At 35.6% G+C, this 23,631-nt stretch overlaps 1 protein-coding gene across 6 annotated transcripts in view; it reads right to left on the reverse strand.

The window, feature by feature from the left end:
• Positions 1–23,631, reverse strand: part of hth (Meis homeobox homothorax) — a 273,708-nt gene that overhangs the window by 17,894 nt on the left and 232,183 nt on the right. The gene's annotated exons all lie outside the window — the stretch shown is intronic.

The raw sequence follows: 23,631 nt of genomic DNA on the forward strand, positions 1-23,631 counted from the left end.
CGCTAGGTCAGCTAGTTACTATATAGAGAAAAAATGTGGTAGTAATCGATATGATTTCAGTTGTTAATTTGAATGTGATAGAGAAGATATGTTCAGTTGTCATATATTAAGATTCTTTGACAAAGAATGATTAAATACCCGAGGTAAGAAAAATTTACAATATTTTATCAATAGATTTGATCGTTTTAAAAGGCCCAAGTAATAAAATAAAGTCCGAACGAAACAAAACTAATAAACCGAACGGATACGGATCGGTATTCAGTCAAAACGCTGGCGGGAGGTTATGAATGCGTCCAATTACACTCCAGAGCCGTGGTCCATTAATTCTCGCAGCTGCTGTCTCTTAATTGGGATTCGCACGCGGGCTGATAATAAGCCCGAAGCAAGCGACAATGGTCCTCCAGATGCGAATAATAATTTAGAGCGCGATTACAGCACCGTTCTCCACGCTACGTCGTTCTGCAGCCTCCACGCCGATCTCTCCACTCCACCGCGGCCCACGTCACCCTCACTAGCGGTCCCCGCCAGCTATGAAACGTTTAATTTCGGATACGGTGACCTTCCCTCCGTACCCTTTCCGCTCTAATATCACAACATTCAGTTTAGTTAATATACACAGGCCCCTTTTGTGTTCCCACTTTTTTAATCGTCGTAAACTCATAAAGAATCGCTATCATTTAGACACTTTGTTTTGATATCAAAAATTCAAAAGAGGTTTCAAGATATTACTGATAACAATTAGAATAATTTTGTTAATGAAATTATATAGTGTTTACTATTCTCAGTTGTAACTGTGTTGAACAAAAAAAAATTGGAATCTGTACACTGTTGCTTTTATTATAAGAATTAATTTTGAATATCAAATTTAATTAATAATATGTAACTAAAATAAAAAAAGTGTTCAGGAATATAAATTTAAAATATCAGAAATTCCATAAGACAGGTTTTATTAGTTAGACATTGATATATTAATTATTTAAAAAAAAATATATTTTAACGTCTCCTTTTACCAAACTAAGGGTTTATGTGGACTGGACCTATAGTTTAATGTGGGCTCCGAACCACGGTCCTCGGTATTAAGTCTACCGACTGGCGAGTGACTAACTTAGAAATCATCCCAGAAGATATCCGGTCTTACCCAGTCTGGTTACTGGCGTGACTAAGATTTTCTTTGTCAGATTTTGTACTCTTGCCTAGGATCACAAATTGCCCACAAATTGCCAATCACAAATATTAAACAATCACAAACATAAATTTACGACCATTCACCAGCAGGATTCGAACCTGCGACTATCGTAACAGTAGGTGGACCGTTCTGTCACCCTTACCACTGCGCCGGCTTAATTAATTTTTGAGGATTGTTCGGGCTAACAGAAATAAATGTTTGTAAAACATTTTAAAGCAATGTATCTAACTCATATATTTTGTGGTGCTGAAAACATATTTAGTAATAGTTTATTGTGTAAAATTTTCTCACAATATGATATCGATTATTTTGTCTTAAGATAGTTTTTTAAATTAAGTTAGTTCCTTTCAATTTTCTGTTCAAAATTTCCTGCATAGCCTCTTCTCAGATCCGATTGTTCTTCGTTTACCTGATGGAAATGTTCAGAAAAAGCGAAGGTGGTTGTAGAATAAGACTAATCAGAAAACCAAGAAAACCATAAATTTATAGTTAGGGGTTTTCACACTGCCCAAAAACTTCACAAGATATCACAACACTATATCAAAGTTTATATATATGTTTCCTTGGTATTCATTTCTTGCTGCGAATTTGGAATCGTTAATAGCTGATTTGCGAATATTAATTAGACTCAACGAAAATACATGTCTTCATTTCAGCTCCTAATGAAGGAGATTTTTTTATAGACAAATTTATAAATTGTTTCCTCTTTGTGATGAGATTGTTCTTTATTTACGTTATTGAAAATTTCAGAAAAAGTGAAGGTGGTACTGTAAAACGATAAAAGTATCTTTATGGATATGTACATCGTTACTTTGAGTTTGAAATCGATATTCTATTTTATATGATTATTTTTAGCATCTAATGATTGAGGATATTTTTTACAGAAATATTCAAAAATTTGTTTCCTCAAGACTTTAATACACATGACAACTTTATGTGCAGTGGCTGTGGAATATTTTCATTTTTTTTAATCAAAATATTTCTTACAAGCCATTGTTTCTTGGCCTGATAGGGTTATAAAATATGGAAAATTTCGAAATCCTTTTTGTTAGCCAAGGAACATCAAGACAACTTTCATTAAAATTTACATTCAGCATTCAGTCACGAGCTGTGTAATTAACTTACTTAATAATTATGGTAAGATTTTTTTAAATTTCTTTATAAAGATTGAATGTGTGACAAGTAATGAAGCATAAGTATTTCCACTATGCAAAAATATACATTTTGAATTTAGTTTTGATATAAATATATTAATATATAATAAATTGACGGGTGAGACGATATTTTTATTATTATTTTTTGGATCATGAATTAGAGTTGCTGAAACTGTTGAATTGTGTCATTGCTCTGTATATATATATATATATATATATATATATATATATATATATATATATATATATATATATATATATATATATATATCAAGCTTATAAGTTGTTTTATATAAATAAAAGTCACTAGTAGGTGAAGTGAATGAAGTGAATTTATATCCTTAATTTAATTTTTTGGAAATGATGCTATTGTTTAAAACGTGAATTAACTTCACGCACTTAATATGATGTGTTTACGACATCTGGACTGGTTGAATGAGTAATCTTTAGTCAGTTGTATGTTTTTGAAAAACTTCACCATTATTTCAAACAATTTGAATAATCGATTGTGACACAACTCGATGGGCACCGACCAATACCGATCGTGAAGGGAAAACTAAAATGACGAAAAACAAGAGAGGAAAAAAAATAAAACGATCAGAAAGCGGAGTCAGGACGCTGCTGCTCAATATCAAAGTCGAAAGACTGGCGTTGCCAGAGCGTAGAGCGAGCTGGAGCGGGCGGGAGAAAGAGGGACGAGGCGGCGGTAGGCGGCGGCGACGCCGTAGAACGAGAAGCTCGCAGAGAGAAAGGGAGAGAGAGACGGGGACTGGGAGAGGACCGCCCGCATTCCGTTTTTCGTCGGACCCCGGGTAACGGCGGGCGTAGATAAGAGAATTGCACTGTCAAGCCAGAATGATATATTTGACCAACATTTCCATGGAACGCCCTCGCTTTCCAATGAACCGTAGTACGCGCGTAATCTCCGAATTTCGAATTAACGCACACACACTCGCTCACTCGCATACGCGTTTTTGGGGGAACGTTGGGTTTACAAAACCCCAACGCATCCCGAAGCATCCCCTCCCCCCACGCCATCGAATTCGGTTAACGCGGAAGGCACCTGATATCACGTTTCACAAAAATCTGTTTCTTTTTCGTTAATTCCCATTAACGATTTTCTTCATCTTCGTCGCCAGCAAATAATAAAATCGGTTTTGTACTGGATCAGCGAAAATGAGGCCAATTGATGTAGCAATCAATTTTGAACCTTATATAATACTTTTTAATCTAACAGGTCAATTGAAAAGTTTCCGGCCTGATACATAGATGGCGCTACTAAAATTAAATTCATATGTGTTTTAGTTAGCCCTAACCCTCAAAAGATGCGTGTATAAATTTGACAGCTGTCGGATCACTAGTTTGTCAATTATAGCATTTTGAGTGAAGCAACTTTTGTTATTGTAAAAAAATGGATAAAAAGAAATTTCGCGTGTTGATAAATATTGCTTTTTGAAGGGAAAAAATACGGTTGAAGTAAAAACTTGGCTTGATGCCCAGTTTCCGGACACTGCCTCAGAAATTTTCGTCGAATGAAGAGGTGATCGACGAAACTGAGGCCTATTTTGAAGGTAAGGACAAATCATACTACACAAAAGTTATCGTAAAGTTGGAGGGTCGCTATAATAAGAGGAGCTATAATAAAACCCCTGAAGGGATTTATGTTGAATGAAAAAAACTAATTTTGCCAAGAAAAATGTGTTTTACTATAGTAGGCCGGCGACTTTTCAATTGACCTATTTTTGCTACTATTGGTTTGCTTATCACTACACCTTCATGACTATTCTGATGCGGTTCTCCAGACTAACGGATGACTTTTCTGGATTAAACTAGGTCTTTTTACGCTTGGGATTGTCGTAGTAGATACAATTTTCATCAGCAGTCACAATATGCCACGGAAAATCCTTTTTTTCTTGCACGCAATGAAACTGCGATGTTTTAACCGTTCGAGATTTTTTTAGTTCATTCTTGTGGTCATTTGCCCATCTTTTGGGATCTTTTCCATCGCATGTAAATGTTCGGAAAGTGTTGAATTCATCAAGTGTTTGATGAGTTTCGGCAGCAGGTTTCTTCATATCAAGTAACAAACGTAATGAATGCAATTTTAATTATACTCAATAATATTAAATGTTATTATTATTTATCAAAATCATCGAATTTAAATAAGAGAATGAGATTTTTAGTGTTTGTAACGTTGCTTAGAATAACTATTCTTCCTTTATCTATGCATAAAATCTCATAGCAATCATAGAAATTATAGCAATCATATAATTAACATTCAAATGAACATGCTGGTATTAAGCCACATGTTGTAAATTGACATATGTTCTGGGATATGTGACTTTTTACGAGATATTTTCTTACATCAAGATGAGAATAAAAATTTACAAAGCCGGTTTTGTGGCGCAGTAGTTAGGGCGACAGGACGGTCCTGCTACTGTTGCGATAATCGCGGGTTCGAATTCTCTTAGGGCATGGAATTCTGTTTGTGATTGTAATTTTAAATAATTTTATAGGCAACAGTGGAAAATCCAATAAGGAATAACCAGCCTAGTAACCAAGCTGGGTAAGACCGGACGTCTTCTGGGATAAGTTGGTCACTGTCCAGTCGGTGGGTTTAATGCCGAGGACGCTGGTTCAGAGCCCACGTTAAACAGTAGGTCCTGTCCAGATAAACCCTCGTTGATAAAAAGGAGATTTTAAAATATATTTTTAAAAATATACAAAAACATATAATAATAATAGTTAATTTTGATACTTTCGTATCATACAGTAATTTATTGAAGATCAATTTATGACCAATAAATAAAAATTCAATGACTGCATATAGTTAAAATAACATAAAACCTACAACTTGAAGCATCATCCAAAGGAAAAATTGACCGCAAAAAATAAAATAATCTCTAAAAATGGCATTTTTTTTTAAAGTCCCTACGGATTAACAAATGTCCATTTCGAAAAATCCTCGAGAAACATCAAGCTCCGGCCAGGAACAATTTAAGATTTCATTTCGACAGCCACTACGACCGATTTGCTGAATTTTCCTGATGCCGATGGACGAGAGGGGTGGGAGGGACGTGGAACGGCGGACCATGGGGAGGCGGAGGAGAGTGGTATAACGGTCGAGTCCCGCAGGGAAGTCCCTCTTGCCTCGACGGCCCCGCGCGCACTGTTATTTATGGGACTTTTTCCAGTTCCAGGGTCTGGAACATAGTGGAAAAACTCGGCGGTCGTATATAAAACCCTCGGTATCGCCATGGTGGAGAACTGAGGTAATCCCCGAGCCCGTGATGTATTGACAACGAAAATGGACTTACTTTTCGGTCTGGAGCTGATGCCGGTAGGAGATAATCCGGACGTCCGTAGTCGTTTCAAACAAAAACTTTTTTTCCATTTTATATTAAAAAATACCAAAAAAAAAAAAACACAAAATGAACCATTTTTATATTTCAAAATTATTCGCATCACAAGAACTATGGGAGATCACTTCTTGGTTTTAAAATGCAATATATGGCGTATAATGTTGTAATTTACAGTCGATAACATATTTTTTCAACTTAGAATATATTATTTGGTGCTTGCATGTATTTTGATCACATTTTCACTTCTATGGGTTTTATCGATAAATATTGATACAATAAAGTATCTTCCATGATACCTTTAAACTTTTTCTAGCTTTCTAGTAACACAGTGATCTGGTTTAATGTCGTCTTTCTTCAATATATTAAAAATCGTGTGCCAGTCAAACTATGGTGCATCGATCTGAAGAAATGGTAATCAGAAGGCGCAAATCAAAACCGACAGTGAGATATGATAGCAGCACCACCAAAAAACAAAATTAAGTAATTTTTAAAATGCAGAAATACAGACATTTTAACATCATCGATTTCAACCAATAGATATCGTTGATCAACATACGTGCAACAAAGAAAATCCATGTATGGCATGGATTTTCTTTTATTTCTGACATAGTATTTTATTTTACATTTAAATAATAATAATAATAATAAAGTATTAAATTATTTTAATTATCCCGTGTTCTACTAACCTATTAACAATTGACCGAAAGAAAAATAAAAGAAACAAGCTCACCCCTTTCTTTCGAGAACAATAATCAATTTGTCATTTCGCCCTTCTGACTCGCCCACTGGACAAAAGTTCCCCGACTCCCCCGCCTCTCCCAGGAGTTACGCCACCCATCCCCTCCACAACCCCATCGAAAACAAAAATGCAATTACGTCGTTTTCCTTGTAAGTCGATATTGAGTGGTCCCGAAAGTAAACCCTTAAAGTGGCCCTAAGTCATTGTTTTCGCTAACCCTTTTGGGGCTAATATTTCAGTGATGGAGGCGGAGGGGGTAGCGCCGTTCTATCCGGACGTAACAGTCCGGTCTGGTGGGTTAATTACAACGAAAATGACGGCCAACAGATACGATATTTACCCTAGACAAATGCGATTAGTCCTGCGAGATATATTTGCTCAGGTTTTTGGCTATTTCAATTTTATAACTGGGATTTTTTTGTGTTTTTCATCTGCTTCTTTGATTAACCTTGCTTAATATAAATAATACTACCCATATATATTCGAGGTGCGAACATATATCCATGTAATATAGGTTTAATAAATTGTTTTAAATAAAAAAAAAATTTGTCTTTGTCTTCAGCAAATAAAACCAAAGTCCAAGGAATTAAGAATGTATTAAATTAAATATTTTTTATGAAAAAAAAACACATTATACACATATTACAGCTAGTTATTCACTCTCTAGTAACTTTCTTAATATTGTTTTTGAATGTAAGATTTCAGAGCCTAACTTCATTAGCGTTTGATGGTCCACTCCACATAAGTTTAAAACACGGCACAGTATTCAAACAAAGCTTAACAATACAAGATCAAAGGGTTTTTGTCAACCTCCGGGGGAACTCTTTGTTGTCAATTAGTTGTGAAACTTTTTCGACAATGTTCACGCAATCTCATTTGGTGATTTATGTCACTGTTGTTTAATATGTGCTCAGTTGTAATTATAACTTACGATTTAAATTAAATCTTCTGACTGCCATCATTATCTAGGAGCTGGAGAACCTCAACACTCATATGCTGATGGAGCCTCTATTCATGTTTTTGGGAATAGCTCTTGATGTGCTTATGCAGATTGTTGTTACGAATGTATCATGGAGTATCAACAATACCTCGTAGTACCTTCTTTTAGGACCTTTGTATGATATTTCTATCGCTTTGGCTGGTGTAACCCCAGAGTTGGATATCATCAAATCCACACTGGGTTCAAGACTAGTTAGTAAAGCAAAAGCTTATTATATACTGACAAGACTGAATATCTACCCAATAACCAGTACATTTTTTATACTTCAAGGCTTGTTATACTCAGGCTTCTACCTGAGTTTAACATCAACGGTCATGCCAAGATATTTGGCTGTATTTCCATACATGACTACTTGCTGATCTATGAATTTCTGACTTGTGCTTGATTATTTTGTTAATGAAATCAATATGCACCGATTTATTGGTATTTCTTTCTCAGTACAGTATAATATTTTGGAAACAGCCGTTTGTAACTTTTCGGCTGATTCAGTGTTGTCATCGATAGGATTTTAGTGTCAACCGCAAATGTAGCAATAACATTTTCATTGAATGTAGGGAAGTCCCGAGTCTACAGCAGATGAAGAACTGTACTATAGACTCCCGTGTGGAACGCCTGCTTATATTTTCTTCATGTCAGAATAAGCATTTTCTGGTTTGACTATGAAGTATCAGTCGGTTATATGACTCTAAAATTTTTGAATATTGGTCATGAAGAAGAAGACCCAGGTACCAAACTTTATCGAGAGTTTGAAAAATATCTAAAAATATTGCAGAGCAAACTTCTTTGTAAACTTTATCTGTAAAAAACTTAATTCTGTAAACCTGATTAGTCGTGGAATGATGTTTCCTAAAACCAAATTGATGATAGGGGACAAGATGATTTTACTCAACGATTGGTTTTATACTTTGCAATAAAAGTTTAAATAATTTTGGTATTGTCGGCAATAGTGATATTAGCCGGTATAAAGGTAGATTTCCTGGTTTAGGAATCATAGTTACTTCAGCCATCTTCCACAGTTGTGATACATATTGTAGTCTGAATGAAGCAGTTGTTATGTTGATAAGATTATATTCCTAGTAAGGAATCTTTATCCTTTCTTGTTCAATAGCGCTGGGTTGTGATTTAACGTCATCCATTGTAAGGGGATGAAATATTCTCACTGTTGAAACTGAAAATTTTGATTTTTTGTTGCAAAAATAAATAATAATCTTAGGGAAATTTCCTATATGAAACGATAAATGCCTTTTCTGACCTGATGACGGTAAAAGTAATGCAAAACAATTTCTTCCTGCTAATAGTCTATTACCAGCGGATGTCGCAGCTGAGCCCTCGCCACCCCGTACACCCTCGACGAGAAAAAGGATTGTGTCGTGAGCTCGGTTGTCAAATTAACAGGCAACATCTGCAGATATTATTTCGGTTTGTAATTGCACAAACATTTATAATCTTGCCGTCGTTCGGTACCCTTCAACTCCTACGCAACATTCGGCTAATTGTTTTTCGCCGTTTCGATCGTTCCTTTGCAACCAATCCATTAGCTACGCCGAAACGGAGGGGGAGTGGGAGGGGGAAGCGAAGGAAGGGTTGAACGGAAGTTTGGGGTTGTTTTCTCTCGTCTCACGACCTCCGCCACCCCTATCGTCAATAATTGCCATTGGGAAACAGATGGAAAACCGTTTATTCGTCAGGATTTCGACGGTACACAAGTGTGCCGCACTCGGGGTCAGAAAGACCTAATAATGCTCTTGACACAAGCCAATTGATCCTTTCATATATACAGGGTGTCCCAATTCAACCAACAATTCAACTACATTCATTGAAAACAAAAGAGAATCATTATGTATTGAAGTTAAAGAAAACATAATAAATAGCAACCCCTTCAATGTTTTACTGAGTGTAACTATTGCTTAACATGGTGTTCGAACTATAGTGCGCCGCATTAAGCCTTATTATCAATTGGCAACCTGATTGACACGATTGGGATGGAGTCTCCTGGGACACCATTTTTCCTTATTATCAACCACAGTTAGAAATAACGAAAAATATACATTTATAATCACGCCTCGATAGAATATTGCTGCAAGAGGGCGGTATTGTCACTTTCACTACTGTTACCAAGCCACCAACAACGTTCTTGAGATAAAGTCACAAGAAAAAATTAGGTGTGGATAAGTCTCTTCTTTCCGAACATATGATGCAGTGGGCCATATCTTTTGGTTAGTTGTACCACACAGTCTTGTAGTTGAGGACCAAATAAATTATGTATAATATCAATATAGACGCCAGAAGGTGTTGCACTACTTGGATTCTGTGGTTATCAAAAGTCAAGTAATGCACTTGTTTGACATACATAGGTCGTTGAGGTCTATTTAGTTACCTTGCCTCTATTTTAGTGTTTTCATTTAAATTTTTATTTTTGTGTCTCATCATTAAAGAATACCTCAAAAATGCTAAATTTTAATTGACAATTTAAAAATTTAATTCTATAGACTTTAAGATACAAGCCAGATCTTATCTCTCCCACTAATCATGGATTTCGAGGAATTCTTACTCTTCTGGGCCAACCGTGATGGATATTACTTCTAGTACTTTTAACGAGATTATTTTAATAGTTCCTTCTGTATATGGTTTGACTGCAGCTAGAAAAGTAAGAAGATCGATGCTTGTTGAATTGTTTTAAGACACTCTGTATATCGAGTTGAGCATGTTGTTGAAACCAAATTATATTTGGTTATAAGCATTAGCTGACTAATTTTAGGTAAATTATTTGTTGTTTTTTTTTTTCATATTGTTTGTTTCAACACGATATGTGAACTGATTAGCATAATTAAAAAAAAATAAAAACCTATGATGAATGACTATGAAGTTAATTTTTGAAGATTCGATAAAACCTTTCTGTAATTTAGTAAAACGAAAAGGGAAAACCGCTATTCTAACAAAAGAAGTCTCGTTAATGTTAAGATATGCGCAAAACTCGTAAACACAACAGAAAAATGAACAGCAAGCGGAAAGGAAAAAAGATCGTATTATGGTTTTCCCGCAGAAAGATCGAAGGAAGTACGCCGGGCAAGAAATGATCCGTAACAAGTCCCGAAACTTTTGCGGTGGCGGGTTTCGCCATTTGAAGAGTCATCGTCGAACACTTGGGGGATCCGAAAAGGAAGTTGTTTCGTATAAGAGCCCGTGTTCGATGAGGGGGGCGATGGCGATACCGGGAGAATCCCCGATCATTTGCAAGATTCCGACGAAAAGTATCCACTCCATATATATGTATTATGTCTAGTATTTAATTTTTAAGGATTCTGAAATTGTATTAGCTGGGAATATGAGGGTCACTATTTATATTTCGGGAATTAGGACATTTTTGACGATATACGTACTCAGACCGTTTTGTTGCACGGACGCTATTTGTTTATTTTACATTTAGTTGAAAGTTTCGTCTCGGTAAAAAATATAACTGAATCGTGAATATTTTCGTGCGATGATTTTTTACGATTTTCAACGTGGATTATCACAAGAGTGCATCAATCAACTTAATTTGACTTTTGGCGATGAAGCTCCATAAAAAACAATCATGACAAAATCGTGTATCGCTGGTTTAATGAATTTATTCGTGATAGTAGTTCGCTGTCCGACGAGTTTCGATTTTACATGAACATTTAGCTGTGCGAAAGTTATGTTCGCGTTGGATCCCACACAATTTGACAATCGCCCAAGAAAGGCTCTGTCGATTGAGCAAAAAAATTCTTAAGAAATCCAATCGCGGTGCTTCGACGTTTATAAAATCGTGACAGGTGACGAATCATGGATATATTCGTATGAGCCCGAAAGTAAGCAGCAGTCGACTGTATGGGTGTTCCAAGATAAACCAAATCCAACAATTCAAAGAGAATGGTGGCCTGTTTCCTTGGGAAAACTGGTCATATTGCCTGCCTGCAACAGTACATCTAGAGGATCGTAGAAGAGTAAATTCTGATTTGTACACAATTTGGTTGCCAGAAGTCTTCGGTGAAATAAGGAAAACAAACAAGAGACGCCGGATTGTTCTTCATCATGACAATGCGAGCTCTCACACATCGGCTCAAACAAGAGACTATTTGAGCACTCAAGACATCGAATTGATGGGTCATCCGCCGTACAGCACTGATATGGCACCCAATGTCTTCTTTTTGTTCCCATCCGTGAAGAATAAACTGTGTGGTCAACGATTTTCATTGCTCGAGGGAGCTATTGAAGCGTTCAAAAATCATGTTTTCAGGATACCTCATTCGGAATGGAAAAGAAGATTGGTTTAAGCGTATGAAAAAGTGTATCGATCATCGTGGCGAGTACTTTGAAAAACAATAAAAATATATTCGCCACTTAACTATTTGTTTTTTCCTATTCCCGAAATATAAATAATGACACTTGTATTAGATTATATTATATTAAGGTTATATTATTAGATGTTAGGTATTATTATTCATATGTAATTTTTCTTATATATGTTGATTATGCGGTTCTTAGGAACGCGAGTTACTTGTTATATTGGTCTATGATTGTTTAAGAAGATATTCCAGTCTATAAATTTGAAAACAACTGATTTTTTATCATATTTACAAGGGTTGCGCCTTCAAGGTAGCTTTGATTTTTCAAGATTTAAATTATTTTCGGAGAAATAGCTGATTTAGTTAAGTAGCAAAGCATAAATGAAACTTTAAGGCCTTTTTTCGAAACTACATTTTTCGATGGGCCGTAACTTAGCGAAAAAAAAATTGTTCGACTTTGATACGATAGAAAAATATATATTTAGAAAACTAAGACCATATAGAAAGTAAATCGGTTCGGCAGAACTTGAAATATTATGTCAACCATCTCGAAAAAAAGTGGTTTCCATAAAAACGTATTTAAAGTTTTGTTCTTGGAATTCTATATATTCGAAAATAATTAAAATATTGAAAAATCCTTTGAAGGGCATATTCCTAGCTTTCCGAATATCAAAAGATCTATTTCTCAACTCACTTAAAACGGCTTAAAGATACTACCAATGATAGATTCTACAACAAGCCTAGTCTCACATCTTCAAACATTTTATTGAATTAATATTCATACGTTTGCATCGATGGAGTACGTCCATCGAAGGTTTGCAAAAATATTTTAAAATTATTTTGTAGTAGAAAATGTGATTATTCGTTCATGTAGCCATTTATTTGTTATTACTTAATATTATTCCCAACTTTATATCACCAGCAACAAGTGTCGGAATGTAAATTTAAGTCCCTCTAATTTATTTTATATTCCGACAGATATAAAAAGTTATAACTGAACTACGATTTCGGTCTATTATCTACGATTCTTTTTTTTATTATTATTTTGATTAATGTTTCTGTTACAAATTGTTCAGAAAACACCCTCGGCCCCCGACGCAGAAAAGCCCTGTGACGCCACCATACGAATCTGCCAGCTGTGAAGCGGCAGTAAACCGTTTTATTGACTATAATAATAAAATTGTAATGATTTTTTCATTGACGAGGGAGGTAAAAAACGAACGAAATTGCCTCGTAACTCTATCGGGAGAAGATATGAAATCGGCAAACGTTACTGATTTGTTATTTTATTTTTATTTCAATCCGAGATAATATACTTACAAATAAGATGAACTTAAGAAAGGTTTTTTAGACTTTTTAGAAAAAAAATGCAATTCTAAACATACATGCATTTATTTTGGTTCAGCAACGAAAATTGTAATATAATTAAAAGAAAAGGAATAAAATCGGGAGCAATGATGTATAAATAAAGAGAAAAATTGATAAAGAATATCCAGTGCTGGAAGATTTAATATAAAAACACTATGTTGTAAATGAAACGAGAAAAAGGCGATAATATGAAATAAATTTGTTAAAACAAAAGCAACTAGAGAACATACTGAAAAGTGAGATAATATAAAATACGAACTACGCGGAGACTGGACCACTTCAAAGGACCAAGACGCACCCTTAGAGGTTGTGATATCACTACATGAGGAAATAAAACAATAGTTTATTTAATTTTCTTTACCGAATCTAAACATTTGATATCATAAATATTACTTTGACTACATTTGCTGATAATACGGTGAAACTTGCTACTGAAGATATTAGCAAGAAACAACCAGAAAACCGCAACAGGTACGAAAAATAAAAGTTAACAACGGTAAATCAGTGCACATTGAATCTACAACCTAACTGTCCATGTACCAATAAATACTATTATTCCATACAGTACCAATCTTAAGTACATTAGGGTAAATCATCGTTGAAAGCAGCATATCAGAACTCTAATTAAAATACATATATGTATTGGTTATTTGAAAGAAAATTTAAATTATCCGTACATTGTAAGTTGCTGCTGTACAAACAGATACTAAAACTTATAGGGATCTATGAAATTCTGTTAAGGCGATGTTCTGTGAGAAGTAATATCAACAAAATGCAAGTATTTCAGAAAGTCAGAAAGTATTGTGGATGCACCCAGATTTTACAGGAGCAGTTTCTTACTCCGACACCTTCGGATTCCAACTGTTAGGGGAAACTGAAGTACCATGGAAACACTGAACTAGGACGTCTGTGTAGTTTTTTTTTAGTGAAATGTACTAAATAGTACAAGCACTGAGAGGTGTTACTAACTTTTATTTTATTTTATTAGAGACTAAGTAAGGAACGAGTCTTCCTATATAAGTACTTAGTTTTCAGCCACTGTAGAGACAAATTGTAACAACTGTAATAAAGTATTAATAAATTTCAAAAATCACTAACGTAAAAACAAAGCTTTTATGTTAGTGAGATTCTGAAGGCCCCTTGTTTAATTAGGAATGATCGTACAGTAATAATATAAAAATTTAATATTTATAAGCATACTTTTTTATATTTTAAGGTCTCCTATTTACCAACGAGGGTTTATCTGGACTGGGCCTACATTTGGTTTAACGTGGGGTCCGAACAACGGTCCTCGGAATTAAGCCTATTAACTGGCGAGTGACCAACCTCAGAAATCATTCCAGAAGACATACGGCCTTACCCAGCCTGGTTACTGGCGTGACTTGAATCATTTTCCTTGTCAGATTTTACACTCTTGTCTAGGACAATCACAAATATCAAACAATCACAAACATAAAGTTACGACGTTACGATCCCTCTAAAATTACTGCCTATTTTGGCTTGGATTTCTAGGGGTAGTAAAAATTGAATATGAGAATTTTTATTTTTTGAAACTTATTCGTCCTTTGTGTAAAAGTAGACCGAAGGGGATAAATAAAATTTCCTGCAACTCTGCTGATAAAGTATGTTTCCTTTCGGTTCTATTGACTTTCACTTCGCACTGGAAGGGATCAAACGAATTTTTCGAGCAAATTAAGGAAAACTCGTGTTGGGCCAGATGTTTACGCGAGAGCTTTCGACAAAAACAACAGCGGGAACACGTGACGCAGCATTTAACACCCTGACCCGACGGCCGGGGTCAACTATAAATCCCACCCTACGCTCCCTCCGAGGGAACCTTAATATCGCTCGCCATATAAACGGGTCCAGGTCGCAAGCTGACGGCTACGACAAAGTTGACCCCATCCGGTGTTCCCCCCTCCTCCCTTCCTCCATTTCGGTAGTTGTTCGCAGAACCCACCGCCACCACCACCCCCCGTCGTCGGAGGGTAATTACCGCCAGCAGGGCCTCACGTAGCGAACAAATCATAGAAATGTCTCGCTGACCGCGCCATAGATCGAATGCCGGTGACCGGAGTCGCATAGAAACGACCATCAAATAGGCAACGATGGCAATTCTCCAGGTCTCCGGAGAAGATTGCGTTGCGTGGAGGTGGCGTGAACCCTCCGCCCCGCAGCCGCCGCCGCCCTCGGGCGAGGCCTCAATTAGGGCGGTGAAGCTAATGGGGCCATAAAAATTTCGATCGCATATCCGATTTATCGCGCCGATTGGATTGCCCCACCGAACGAACGGTGATACCCCGGAGGGGCGGCCGGGGATGAGGGGGCGGTTGGTCGGTATGGAACGGCGACACGAGGGTGTTTCGGCGGGTCGAATGGAGGGTTTTATTTGAAGCGGCGATTCGGAAATCAATTAATAAATTCGGATTAAAACGCCACCCCCTTTTTCGCGCCTGTTTGTATCGGGCGAGAATCGATCTAAAAAGTTTTATTTTTTTCGGCTCTACACCATTCTGTCTTACGCTAATAACAAGTCAATTGAAAAGTCCCCGGCCTGATGCATAGATGGCGCTACTAGAATTAAATCTATATGTTTTTTAGTTAGCCATAACCCTCTAAAGATGCTTGTATAAATTTGATAGCTGTCGGATCATTAGTTTGTGAATGATAGCATTTTGAGTGAAGCAACTTTTGTTATTGTGAAAAAAATGTATAAAAAGGAATATCGCGTGTTGATAAAATATTGCTTTTTAAAAGGAAACAAGTACAGTTGAAGCAAAAATTTGGCTTGATGCCGAGTTTCCGGACACTGCCCCAGGAAAATCAACAATCAAGGATTGGTATGCTAAGTTTAGACGACGCAGCAGTGGACGTCCAAAAGAGGTTGTTACCGACGAAAATATTTTTAAAATCCACAAAATGATTTTCAATTACCGGAAATTGAAATTGAATGAAATAGCAGACACTCTAAAGATATCAACTGAACGTCATATCATTCACGAATATTTGGGTATGAGAAAGTTCCGTGCAAAGTGGGTGCTGCGCGAGCTCACTTTTGACTAAAAAACAACAACGAGTTTATGATTCGGAGCAGTGTTTGCGTCGATATGTGACGATGGATGAAACATGGCTCAATCATTTGAAAATCATCATGAGACATCACTCCGAAGTCCAATCGACAGTCATCGGAGTGGATTGGTTAGGTCATGGCGTCTGTATTTTCGGATGTGCATGGAATAATTTTCATTGACTACCTTGAAAAAGGGAAGACCATCAACAGCGACTATTACATAGCATTATTGGACCATTTGAAGCACGAAATCGCCGAAATATAGCCGAATTTGAAGAAAAAGAAAGTGCTGCTTCACCAAGACAATGCACCGTGTCAAAAATCGATGCGACTCTTTTCTGTTCTGATCCTGAATGACGAAACTGAGGCTTATTTTGAAGCAAAGGACAAATCGTACTACAAAAATTGTTTTGAAAAGTTGGAGGGTTGTTATATTCAGTGTCTCACCCTCGAACATGTTGAATAAAAAAAACTAATTTTGCCAAAAAAAAATGTGTTTTAGCATGGTAGGCCACTTTCCTTTAGGTAAAACACAGTCTTGGGTTAGTTTCTCAGGCAAGAATCAAAATCCAGTCAATGTTTGCAAAAACTAGAACGATTTCTCTCTTCACAAAATTAATTTTCCACAAAGAACGTAACAGTAATATTCTTGGACAGTTTCTTGAAATTTTTATAGCTGTCAGAAATGTATTTATCTTCCAAGCTCGTCAATGTATAACGAAATATCTTTTGAATATATTCAGAGACATATCAGTTCAGTAACTTCATAAATTGATTTGAGTTTCTCAATCTCCACAATGTTTTGAACCCTTGCAGTAAATTCAAATCCAGCGCTTCTTTTTATATTTAATAATTGTAGGGCAAATTGTAGGCAAATTAATTGTTGATATATCATTATATCACTTAAATTTATATATATGTATATATATATATAGATAAATTTGCAAAAATATAACCAGGACATCATTGTTCTTCTGTTAATACCGAAGCCGATAGTATTGTTTGTTGGCAGGACATTATTCGACGTTATATAGTAGGACGGACGCTGAGCAGGAAAAGCAGATATCTCACTATCGAATAGCCTTTAATCCAACCGCAGTTCTATTGATTTACTCCTGACTGAAAAACACTGGAGAGGGAAAAACAGTGTGACGCTGCAGCTTCATTGTTCTTAGGATGGTAAATAATTTTTCCAATCAAGCACAAACAGTTACATCGGGCTTTTTCAATCAACATGTTTGAAAATTGTTTAAAACTTTTACGCCTAAAGTTGGTATATACATTTACACTTGATAAACGATACCATTTTGGTTATACTAACGAAGGGAAATGTCTTTCTGTTCCTTCAGCGCAAAAACGAGAAAGAAAAAACCCCAACACGGACTTATCTTCTCCTAAATGAAAATGTTCCCTTCTTAGCCCCGGAGTCATTCCTGTATTCGTTTCGGTCCTGCAATGGCGACTTTCATTGTCGCCGACGCCATAACGACTCTCCGAGGAGCAATAGCGAGCCTCCTAATAGCTCGCCAAATCGCCTCCGAAACACCTCTTTAATGAACTATCGCGGCAGGAAATGAAAATGGGGAAAGCAGAGGGGGGGCGATAACGGTATACGTGGCGTTATCTTGCAGAGATTGGCCCCGGGTCCCAATCCTTCCGCATCTCCCCCGAGGACCCGCCCGGATCCGTATACATCGGGACCTGGTGCTGGCAATTAGTCAAGCCGCCTCCTGAATAGAATAAGTCAATCATTAGAATTAGAGGACGGCGGAGATATGAAGCAAGGCAACCCGCGTGGGCCAAGTAACGTTATAATTATTTACATTTAATTCAAAATGTAATTGCCATGAGATTAAATCAATAATAAATTACCTTGGTACGATAATTTATATCATATCATCGTCAGGATCAATTATTCACTATTCCATTTTTATTAGACTCTTGTATGTACATTAATAATTTTTTGACTTTAAAAATAGGAATAAATAGGATAAGCAATAAAACCGTAATGCTTAAAAAATTCGAATTAGCAATCTTTTCTGGTCTTTTTCATCACATTTAAATTCCTGGAAACAGTTAATTCATCAATTGCTGAGCTAGCTGAAAGTTCCGTTGCTCAGTTTTCGTCCATTAAGTCTCACAATTCACTGTATTGGAACTATCTTAGTCCCTCAAATTGTTTTTTGTCACCAACTTCTTTCTTCTAAAAGTATTTGATGGGCTTCGGCTATTTGATGGGCTATAGCTAGATTAGATTGTTTGCATTGATACTTCTCATTGTCGTGAATATATATCGTTGATCAAAATACATGCAGGTTCCTAATATACGGACAAATGCAAACTAAGTAATATAGTTTATGATAAATTGATTTTCGTTAATCTATAGTTTTATGAGATACTGGAAGTGTGAATTAATATTGAGGGATAGATGAATTCATTTTTTCCCAAAATCCAACCACCTGTGTTATATCAAATGGCGAATTGACTTAATGAAAAAATAATAATTAACACAAAAACGTTTAACTTAATGAATTGGGTACAAGCTGAAATAAACGATTCTGAAAAATCATCATAAAGTTCGATGTAGTGACCTTTTCAGTAAAATCTGTGAAAACTGAAGTTGTGATTCCTAATGTACTAGATAAGAATATGGAATAGTCTACTACAAAACAGGAATTAGAAACAGAATCAGGGGAAAACATCAAAATTGTCGGAAAGTTTCATTAACCTGTCATTATTTAAATTGAATGGCAAAAAATCACAAATTTTCACGACTATATATCTGAAAAAAGTACAAACATTTTTGGAAACCTCAGATAAGATAATAACATAAGATAATACTCTGAAAATATATGTATTTTAAGACGAAAAAAAATTAAAATTAATGTTATATTGCTTTAGAACTTCCACTTTTTCAAATATGTAGCATAAAATAAAATCCTTTTTTTTGGATATTTTTGGAAACCCTTTTAATTGTATAAATGAAAAACTTAAAGTTATATAAGAATTATTATACTACCATTCGATTCAGAGTAAACTTCTTTATAATTCCTGGAAGTTTCATTAACTTGTGATTAACTCAACAGAAATGACAGCACACAAATGTTCACGTCTATTTTTAACATCTCAGATAAAGATGAAAATCTCAAAATATGTTAATTTTAGGATGAAGGAACGAAAATCCAAGTTAAGTTGCTTTGGAACATCTAACTTTTAAGATATGATGCGACATAAACAGAAATCAACTCATCTTAATTATCAATGTAAGAACGGAATTATTCTTTTAAGGTTTTTCATTTTTTGGTTTAACAATCACCTGTCGATCCAAAAACATCGTTAAATTATTTAAATTATACTAAATGGAAGAAAAGAGCGATGCCTTATAAAAATATAAGAAGTACTGACTAAGATATTACGGATGTCTTCGACCTCGGACACTTATTTTATTTACTCCTTCACCATTTTATGTGAATTTTATCACCCATTGAAATTTATTTAAAACATTACCACGAACATTCTCGCAATCGCTCTATCGCAGATGTTTTGGTTTTGAGACCGTCAGAATTGCCATTAGGGAGTGCTCCGGGGGAGGGGGGAGGGTCGGTCCGCCCACCCCGCCCGGATCATTACCGAAACAATCCGGTAACTGTCGCCGGAAAACGCAATTCCTCCCGATACCGCGCCGCGGTCCTTCGAGCCGTCGTCGACAATTTATCACCGGAGCAACGGGGAAACGCATTAACCCAGGTGAACGGGGACCTGGGGCCGGTGTCTCCGAGGCCGGTAATGGTGGGGCGCGGTGAAAAATGATGATGACGAGCTACGGGCGCGTCCCGAATCCTCCGGGGAGCCGGAGCTTCGCCGTCTACCAGGCCGACGAGCGGGTCCTTAATCGGCCTCCTCTGGGTCGTAAAGCGGTCCCCCCGAATGACCGTCGAGACCCATACGAATACCGTTTACTGATAAAGTCGATCGGGGACGACCCTACACAGCCACTGGGTGAATTCCACGACCTTCGACATCTTATTTTCTAAAATCTTACATTTTTTGTTTAAAATATTCGCGAGATAGTGCGGTATGATGAAAAATGGAATATTGGAAAAAAATTGATAACATCTTGTGTCATCAACGCAGATTTATAACGTACAAGGTGATGATAAAACAATCCACTGTTTTATCAAAGACAAGCTAAATCCGACAAAAGTGATTCGTACTCAAATCGCATCGAATGTAAATGATCGCTTACTTTTTTTGGAATAACTTTAAAACCTTTAAATCAATATAGAACCGTGAATTCTAAACGGTACACGATCATTTGTTTACCAGAAGTGTTTCGTGAAATGTGAAAATAGAAGCGGCAACGAAGAATCATTCCTCGTCATGGTAATGCAAGCTTAAACGTCATTGGCATTGGCTAAAACAACCACTTATCTGAATGGGCAAAATGTCAAATTGATGGATCATCCTCCTTTTACTCCTGCATATCAAGAATAAAATGCGTATTCAAAAACGATGTTCTGAAGGCATTTCTATGACAATGACAATTATTAGTATATAACAAATTGCTATTATACCAGCAAATATTGGAACCTATATGGACATACGGAATTCAATTATGAATATAGACCGCAAAAAATAATGTAAATAGAATACAAGTTTTCCAGAACAAAGTCCTGAGAAGTATTGTAGGTACACTCAGGCACCAGAAGATCGATTACTTACACCGGTATCTTCAGATACTGACTATAACTCAGGAAATCATGAGAATCGCAAGGAGACATGAAGAGATCATTCATTCTCATGCTAATATAGAAATACTACAGCATTTGATAACACCAGAACACGATACGTTCTAAAGAATCAAATTATTAGATCTTGTGCAGTACAGTGAGGTGCAATTAACAGAAAATCAGTAGAGTTAATACATAAACATTATAAGAGACCAGAAACAAAGATAGAACTGATGAAAAAAAGATAGGTTAAAGCGTATGCAAAAGTGTGTTTATCGTCATGTGACAATAATATTACATGTAATAAATTACTATTTTTCTTCTCACTTCAGTCTTTTCATTAACAGGATCAAAATATAAAAGGTCAAAATTGGTGCATTTCTAAATGTTATATACGCAAAATTTAATTAAAAAATCGCGACATTGTTACCGTAATGTAACATTCGCAGGAATGCCCGTTGCATCGATCCAACGAACCTTTCTGTCGGAGAATTGATTAATCGCCATAATTACAGATCAGCTTTCCCGCTAATTAGATTTCGTCCCCTAGTTTTAGCTGCAAACCAGATTACAGCATCGCTGGTAGGGTCGACTTTCTCGTTCATTGTCACCCATTTCTTTTCTTGCATAAAGTAACGCAACCATTCAGAAAAAATATTGTATTGCAATTCATTTTAATCCAAGAATTGAGCATTTATTGTGAAATAACGGAAAGTATTTTTTAATTAAAATATTGTCACAACAAGACTTAATTTTTGGTATATGAATGTCAGGTGTTATCACTCAAAGTAAGTAGCAATCAGAAGAAGCAATGAGCATTTAAGCGGCTTGATCGTGTTTCTGGTAAAGAAACATTTTTCTTCTCTCAATTGAAAAGTTTCAATTCAATTATAATTTACTTTGAAAAACACTTGTTGATACTGGTCCACCAAATCCTATAAAATATCTTCTTCGGTGGAAAGGTGAACATTTATTTGCAAACTAATATAGAATATAAGTGATCGATCAAATTATCCAATTTTTTATATCAAAGTTGATCAGGTTGGAGTACAGCAAAAGTAATGTGAATTGAAATAACTAATAGAAAATTAAATATAAGAGACAATTCTAAATTCATCTCGTTTTTTATTGTTTTGTTTGATGACAAATAAATATGACGTAGTAACCAATTTTAACTATTTATACATTTATTTTGTAATTACTTTGGCATAAATTACTGATATTTAAAAAGTGGAAAAGAAAATTGGGAAAGACTTTTTAAGCATACAAACTACAGTAAAAGGAATTGAAATGTGAATTGAGATAATAGAACATAGTTCATAAAAGATACTACTTAATTAATACAATTATCGATACAAAATAAGATTCCTTAACATTCCTTATAAAAAAATAAGTAACTTTAGTTACTTTTATTTTAATTATTCTGTTATATTTCTTGACATGAAAATAGTTCAAGCTAAGGGCTAAAAAATATTTGCCATAATTTATTGGGTTATATTTAAGAATAATTAATACAAGTTTTTACTATATTTGTAGTTCGTATAATAACATTGAAATGTCAGAAATTAAGAAGGAAAACGGAAAATGAGAAAAAATTCGCTTACACTATACATTGCAACATATTTTAATTATATATATGAATTATATTAAGAGATTAATTACTCGCATAATTTGCATTTATGTGGGTGAAACGGAAGATATAGCCGAAACAAATTGGTAATTTTGGGAAAAATTTATCATATTAACAAATTCTCTCCTGTTTCCTGAAACCACCCCTGTATCTGCTCTACATTGACAATATATGCCGACGATACAGGTATCATGGCAAAATATATATATTTCTGCCTAAGGCTGAAGAAAAAATATAATTGCCAGTCAACAAGATACTACAAATGGGCTAGAGACTGGAAAATAGTTCCAAATTTGTGCATGTTAAATAAATGTTGATGTATTAATAACGTAGTTGCATTACTTGTATATTGCAAGTACAACAGAACAATAGCAATTGATTAATTTGTAAATTGAGATTGTACTAAGCATATCTAATGTAAGATGTAATTAATTTTAAAAAATTGACGAATTCAGCTTAGTTTTTCTTTAATAATACAATTCTTGACACCCCCAATGTCAATGTGTTCAAATTAACAGTTGACTAGGTCGATCATCAACTTGCCTACTTTCGTTTGTTCGAATAATATGACACAAATGTGTAAATTTAGTTAATAAGATTTGTCACCTTTTAAAAAATATCCCTACACCCATTACTTTAGCATGAAAGTAGTGAACCAAGTCAAGTCATGATCAATCGCCTAGGTTGGGCATAGGAACTGAGTGATTTCATTCAACATCTTGATATATCACAGGAAAAACCAGAACACTTGTTAAAAAACACAAAGATAAAAGCTAATGAATTATTTTCTCAACTATATTTGTTTTTTTCAAGTCTAAATCAGTGGGAATAGACTTATAAACTGTGGGAATATTTCAATTCTTTTAAATGATTGAGTTCGGGAAATCAGAGCGTTCTGTATCGTTCAAATTACCACTTGACTAGGTCGATCATCGATTCTCCACTTTCGTTTCTTCGAACAATATTGCATGCATCTCCACCGCCTGCCCCCTCGTCCACCGCCCGAGACAATTCACCGTATCCATCAGCCTCGGGAAAGAAGTCGAAGATTCGGTAATTACGTTTGCAGTTCGTACGACCGTGCA

This window comes from Rhynchophorus ferrugineus, unplaced genomic scaffold (genome assembly GCF_030347505.1).
Source record: "Rhynchophorus ferrugineus isolate W39M unplaced genomic scaffold, kcgeb_rfMv2 rfM4, whole genome shotgun sequence".
NCBI lineage: Eukaryota > Metazoa > Arthropoda > Insecta > Coleoptera > Curculionidae > Rhynchophorus > Rhynchophorus ferrugineus.